Raw genomic sequence first — 7,172 nt, forward strand, 5'->3', positions numbered from 1 at the left:
TTGTGACAGCACCACTAGATGTCAGCATTGTAATGGAATTACAATGTCCATTGTAAATATTGACCTTTCAAATAGGAAAAAACTGGTAAATACTACCTGTCAAAAGTTTGTGGTCACTTACAAATCTCCATACCACTCAATTATAGACAGAGTATCAGCTGATCAGAGTGGGTGGCTGATATTTAATGCACCTACATTGCCCATTATCAGCAACCACTTATCCAATGTTCCAAAGGCACATTCTGTTTACTAATCGGATATCATTTAAAAAAAAAAAAAAAAAAACTAACTTGAAAAACATTGGAGAACCCTTTTGCAATTATGTAAGCACATAATGTAATTTGAAAACTGCTGCCCTTGTTAAAAAAAACAATGCAACAAATCTCAGCTGGTATTCTGTCTACAATAAAGTGGAATGGAAATTTATAAGTGACCCTTTGTGAGTACCTAAATTGTTATCCCTCAGAATGCATTATTCAATCTAATCTGCTCTGCTGCTAAATGCTAATTTTTTGTAGATGTTCATCAAAAACAAACGTAGATGTTCAGTAAGAGACAGAGAAAAGATGAATTAAAGCAGGCCAACAGGACTTAATTTTTAATTGTCTTTGAAATACAACCTTTCCAAGGGAAAGAGAGGAGAGTTGAGTGCCTGAATAAGTTACACACCCCACAAACTCACACCTGGAAAAAACTCATCACTTTACCCTGTACTCCTTCGTTGTTCTCCAGACATGGGAACCAAAGCAAAGTGTCTGCCTCTGCTTTGACTTTATCTTCAGGATGGGCATTACCACAAGTGTTGACGTCCCTATCTCGCCTGCTCGCCTCTTGGTAATACAGGGTGTAAAACAGCTTCTGATAAGAAAAGTCATGGGAGACAAATCTAATATAAACAATCTTCATAGTCCCGGAGGTCAGATTAGTTGCTTATAAGCTCAGAATACACCTACACATGTCATGTAATGTACGTTACAGTATCATGAGGATAGATAGATATCAGTTCAACTACGGATGGTTGGCAAAATGGTTTGATGAGTGTGATGTCAATCTATTGCTGTCACAGTCACCAGATCTCCATCCAGTTAATATGGATTTGATAACCCTATTCCCTCACCGTCTTGAGAAGCTTTGATAGATTGATGTATAGAGAGTTGCATTAATCCAATTGAGACAAAAGTATAAATTACAGTGCTTTGCAGATACCAACATTTAATTTTGGAAAAGCAGGATGCAAGATTGGACACATGATGATCATTAAATGTTATGCCTATTATGAAATGTGATCCTGAGCTTTCGCGACATTTAAAAACTTGCCAGTTATCGGAGTTTAACTGAAAGAAGTTATGAAATTATTTAAATCAAAAGAGGGGTAGAACTACAATCATCTGCATACAAATATGCTTTTGAAATATTTTACCAACAGCCACCATGTAGAATAAAGCTTGACTTAAACTTCTGCGTAAAATCCACGCTGTGGCTACATTCCTAGGTAGGTAGCCTGACGTGCACCTCTCAAACTACATGCCGCGGTGACGCACGTCACTCGGCTGTGGCTTGGTATTGTAGCATTTCCCCCTGCTCATTTCCTGGTTCTCCCTCTCCATAAACAACATGAAATCAGGGAGAGGGTTTTCTTTTCCTGCAACAGATTTTTGATAGTGGTCAGAAAGCACAAGGGAAGACACTTTTTTTCAATCACTAATCCTATGGAGTCAGTACTTGCTCCAAAGTTAATTGCTGTCACTCTTTCACTCTCTTTATCACCCCCCCCCCCCCCCACACACCACACACCCACACACACACACACACACACACACACATGCCGGCCCTGCAGAGATTGACACACACATCAACGCACGCAAGTATAAACTTCAGAACACTTACGTAGGCTACGGCCAAAAAGCTTTTAGGAGCCTTAAGAAGAGTAAAGTACTGAGGACTGATCCCTGTGGTACTCCATGAGTGTAACTGAGGATTTATAGTCCCCCATAGCCACACAAAAAAATGTCCTTTTGATCTAAAACAGTATCCAATATACCTTACCAGTACTTAAGACCTTAGTTTAAAATCAATTGTGCAACTCTATCAAAAGCTGAAGAAAAGATCCAAAAGCAAAATCATTCTATCTGTCAACATTTGTAGCCTGTTAAGTCTCACTTAGTCTATAACTAAAGTCTTGTAGGTCACAAGGTTTTTCCTTAGAGGGACTCAGATAGTTGTGTTAATGCTGAGGTCACACATTAAGCACGCAGGATGAAGCTCAGGCCAGAAAACAAGAAGAGGCAACACAGTTTTAATTATAGGAACAGCCCTGTGTGTCATATTGGGGAGCAGTGTTTTTTATCAACTGATGAGAGAGAGAGAGAGAGAGGATGTCTCCACCTTGATCCAGTCTCTTCTTCTTCTCTGGTCTTTTCCACACAGTGACACTTTGCTCTGGGTCATCCAAGGTTGCAATCAGCTGAGAAGGAGGCTGCACAGACTGCAGCTGTTCAGCTGGACCCTGTCTTGTTTCATTAACGCTAAGTAAAGCAGATCATACCATTCCATCAACACCACCTGCTGGTCAAGAGCACGACCCATTAACTACAGTATATGTCTACCATATCGTCTGTCTTCACACAGCAACCTGTACTTTCCTGGCTCCAACTCTCCACATGTCACTACCTTTACTGTTGAGACATGTTGTGTCATTGTAGATGCTTTCTCCGGTGAGATGAGGTAAACCTGGATAAATGTCCGTGTTTGTTCAAGGGCAAATATAAAACTACAATTCTGTAAACTCCATAAACACCACTTAAGCCAATGAGTGGATTGTATGTTGCAGTTTTGCCAGTGAAATCCTCAGACTCTGGTTTGACATTAATGTCAGATATTAATATAATTGTCTGCAGGACAGCAAAGCTGTTAGTCGCCTACGAGACGAGTTATTAAAATGAACCAAAATATGCTTGCAGAACGAAAAATGTTCTAAAGTCACACCAAACTAAATTAAGTTTCGTCCCACAGTTACACAGCAGCAGCAACGGCTTAGATGTGCCTACTTAAACACTTTCAAGAATGGACAAGCCGCCACATGCTCACATATAATTTGGCTCAAGTGTGTCATAACATGTCACTAGAAAATGTGCATGGACCAAATGTTACATGCTACAAATGAAGCACCAGGATTAAGTTCCACTATAGTGTTTTTGATAGCAAGGTGCTCTTTCTTTAAACATCAGCTACTGGTTTCTGCCCAGAAGGTAAATACCAGAGACAACAATTCTTGTATCATCTAAGCTCTAAGGACACCTTTAAGTGATATCTTTTCTAAATTAAGTTACTTTTTAAATGGGAATTGTGGAAATTATGTTGGTTCTTGTTCTCTTTAAACTTCTTTAAAATGTGTTCATTAGTAATTGATTTATTTTCTCTTAGGGATGCAAACAAGCCAACATAGGAGGTGGCTGCACTTTTACTAAGAATTTTAAAGACAACAGCTACCTCTCCAGCCCCTAAGGACAGGCTTTCCTGAATCCTGAGAACTGCTGCAAATGGTGCACCTTGAAACAGCAGAGTAGCGCAGACGCACCGTCAGCCTCCAAACCTAAGCCACAAATTATGTCTGGTAAATGGAAAAGATCATGTGGCCCTTCAGCGGAGTAGGGGTGGTGAGAACAAGGAGTTTGGTGGTAACTGGGTTGGGATTGGACGGATACGATTTACATTCCTCTCCAGGGATGTGATATCAAGATAGACAAGGTCAGACCAAGGCTAATACATCAGACTGAGGAGAGGGAGGTGGAATTTAATCTTTGCTCTTTATTCAAAATGACTTTTTCATGTAGAATACAATACAATATTTTATGTTAACTTTGTATGTTGCATAATTTTTAACGAGATACAATCTGTCTTGCATTATATTAATTACCTACATCTTTCTAGATCTCTTTATTTGCCTAATTTATATGGACATACAGCAGATGCTTTGCACACAGTGTTTGTCAAACATATGGTACATTGACATTTTTTAAATGCATTTTTGGAGATTTTCTTCAGGAGTTCTTTTCAAGGAAATAACTCAAACTCCATCAAAGTCCCATAGCACATTCCATCTCATTTGAATAGCTGGTGCAGACTTACCTCAATGCCCAGAGGAACCTCATCGTAATTGCAAAAGAAATGTAATACTACAGGCTAACACTCTAATCTGAACTGAGTATTCTAGTCACACTTGGAGCTGAAACAAAGTTGACTTCTTCTACACTGTTACTTAAGGGGCGACTTTCTCATGGATATCTGACACAACTATTTTCAGAAAGATCCATAGAAAATTATCTAAAATGCATTTTGGTCAGATATATATGCATTTTAGCTTCTAAAAGAGACGTAGAGGAGGTATCTCCAACAGCAGGCAGGGGGAAATATCCTGACTGCCTAAAGAGATTAGTGTCCATTACCAAACAAATTTCTGCTACCACCTACAACACTTATGACAGCCCTGAGTTCAACCCTCATAGGAGCCCTGTTAGAAAAAACAAGCTTTTGTCCTCATGGCCATGTTCCCTCGACACCAGAATGAAACAAGCTCTGTTTTCTTGGTTGCTGGGTCTGAGAAGAGGGGGCGAGTGTGTTTTAAGAAGGGTGTGGGAATCAATTATCCCACTCAAGAGACATGCAGGACCAGTGGGTAGTGCTTGGGATTAGTGTCCATTCTTGTCATGTACTGACAAACCCTCCCGCTGATCTTCTTAAAACCAGGTGTTATTAAGAAGCATGGCCCTTACTGGGGGCCTGTAGGCTTTTGAATAACTGCCCTTTAGGATTGACAGACAAGCTTATAATGTTAAAAAAGTGCATTCCTGTGCTTTCAGTGCTCACCTGTGTGAATTATATTGAGCATGAGATTAACATTTAGTGAAATCATGCAAACAACAAATTCATAAGTCTAAGTAAGTTATAAGCGGTGACTGCTTTGAATCCTGTTATACAAGTACATATTTTCTTCTTTTGTGAAAAAGCAGTATTTTTTGAAAATTTTAAGGCAATAGTTTGACATTTTGGGAAATATTTGCTTTGAAGCTACAGCCAGACGTCAATTATCTTAGCTTAGCTTAGCACAAAGAAAGTAATTAGTGTGAAATAGCTTGGCTCTGTTTGAACAAAACAAATTACGGCTACCAGCATCTCTAAAGATTCAAGATTCAATAGTTCATTGCCATGCAACTAAGTTGCTAGGAATTTGGTGCAGTTTGCTCATTACAAAAAAAAAACAGAAAGCATTCATAGCGGGACAGTCATTAAATCAAAAACACATGTAAACACATATAGCGCCCCCATCCCATCCATAGATGCTTACCATTATATCCACAATAAAAATGTAAAATAATATGTTTAAAGAAGTAAAGTGCCAGTGCTGAAGAGCCGCTTACATCTCAGTCAAGAGTTATAAAGTGTTGTTTCCATGAGGTGATTGAGACAGTGTGTACAGTTAAAGTGCAAAGCTAAAGATATTTATAAAGCTAAAGATATGTCTTGTATGTTTAAGTGTAAAAGTGTAAAGTGTAAAAATGTAAATTTGCCATTTAACTTTGAGCAGTTGGGGGGGGGCCAGGAAGTAAAGAAACAGTCCCACCCATAACCCGCAACAACATATTCTCATGAACTGGTTTGTATTATATCATATGAAAATGTTTGCGCAACAATTCGTATAAAATCCTACGAAATTACGCAACTGGTCACATAAGTTAACTTTAGCGGTGTTTACAGTAAAATTTAGCTGAGAAAAAAGTTACTGTGAGCCAGGTACCAGTCATCATGAGGTGCCGGTTGTTTCAGATGATGTTGCAGTTGAGTTTAGCTGAGGCAAAAAGACCATCATGCAATGACGACAATTAAGTTTAGGCACCAAAATGACTAGTTGAGGGGCCCTTAAGTAGTACTCTTGGGACACAAACCCGCGTTTCCTGGGTGAAAGTTGTGTATTATGCCTGGGAGAACTCCGCTTTCCTGCTTGAAAGCCCTGTGTTCCATGACCCAACCAAACATCTCAACCTCCTCCCTACATGGACCAGAGCGGTCTCATAGGTCTCATACAGCAGCAGTCAAAGTGGTGCGTGTAGCAATAAATATGTGCAATACATATATGTATTGCTATATGCTATATGTACAAATTGTTCGTGAAAAAAGCCTGTGACATGACATAAGGCTACACATGCAAATGCACAGAATGATTTTAGGCCTTCAGGTGCTCGTGTTTGCTTCTCAGAAATTAGGCCTGGCCTCTTCATTCATGACAGGGTGACAAATGAGGGAATTGTTTGTCATTTTGGGAATTGTACTTATTCTCTTTTTTGCTGAGAATTATGAGAGAAGATTGATAACACTCTCATATTTGTCTGTTAAATATGACACTTTAGCCAGCAGTTGAGCTTATCTAAACATAAAAAATTACTAGCCAGGCTCTGTAACTATTTCTGCTTACCAGCTCTCTAATTTAACATGGTTTATCTTGTTTGTCTAATCTGTACATACAACCTACTGTGAAAAAAAAAAAACTTCAGGAAATCACTGCACCTAGCCAAGAAATTGGCTTACACATAAATTCCTGTCTAAAACCCCAAGATGAACTTTATACACTTTTTTGTTTTTGTACAGATTAATCAAATGAGTGTAAGGTAACCGGCTGCTGGCTGTGGACCTACACTTAATGAACACATTTTCCAAAATGTCAAACTTTGGCTTTAAAATAGCCTTCCACAACGCAACAAGTCAACCTGTCATGTTCACTCTTGCTCGGATATCATTATGCAAAAGCAGAATAACAGGGGATCTGTTGATGGGAGCGCTCATGAGAGATCCAGTTTCATGTGAAACACGCAACTGTGAATTATCAAGTTTGCTCACTTTAATCTCTAATTTGAGGTGCTATTTTGTTTACACACAGTAAGTAGAAACTTGGCTCTGTGAAGCCACTTGGCCCATCTGTGACTGTTTGTGATCTGCGGTGAACGGGCTCGATATTGTTTGAGATTGGGAATGAATAGACTTCATCCCGAATCCTGGAAGGAGCGCTCCCCAGGTGTAGCTGAAAAAACCTGGACCCTTCCCAATTTCAGATACTGTACCTCTCTCTCTTTACGTGCCAAAAATCAAGGTGTGTGTGGACACAAAAGATGTCAGGTGGT

The sequence above is a fragment of the Etheostoma spectabile genome, chromosome 12, assembly GCF_008692095.1.
Source record: "Etheostoma spectabile isolate EspeVRDwgs_2016 chromosome 12, UIUC_Espe_1.0, whole genome shotgun sequence".
NCBI classification, from domain to species: domain Eukaryota; kingdom Metazoa; phylum Chordata; class Actinopteri; order Perciformes; family Percidae; genus Etheostoma; species Etheostoma spectabile.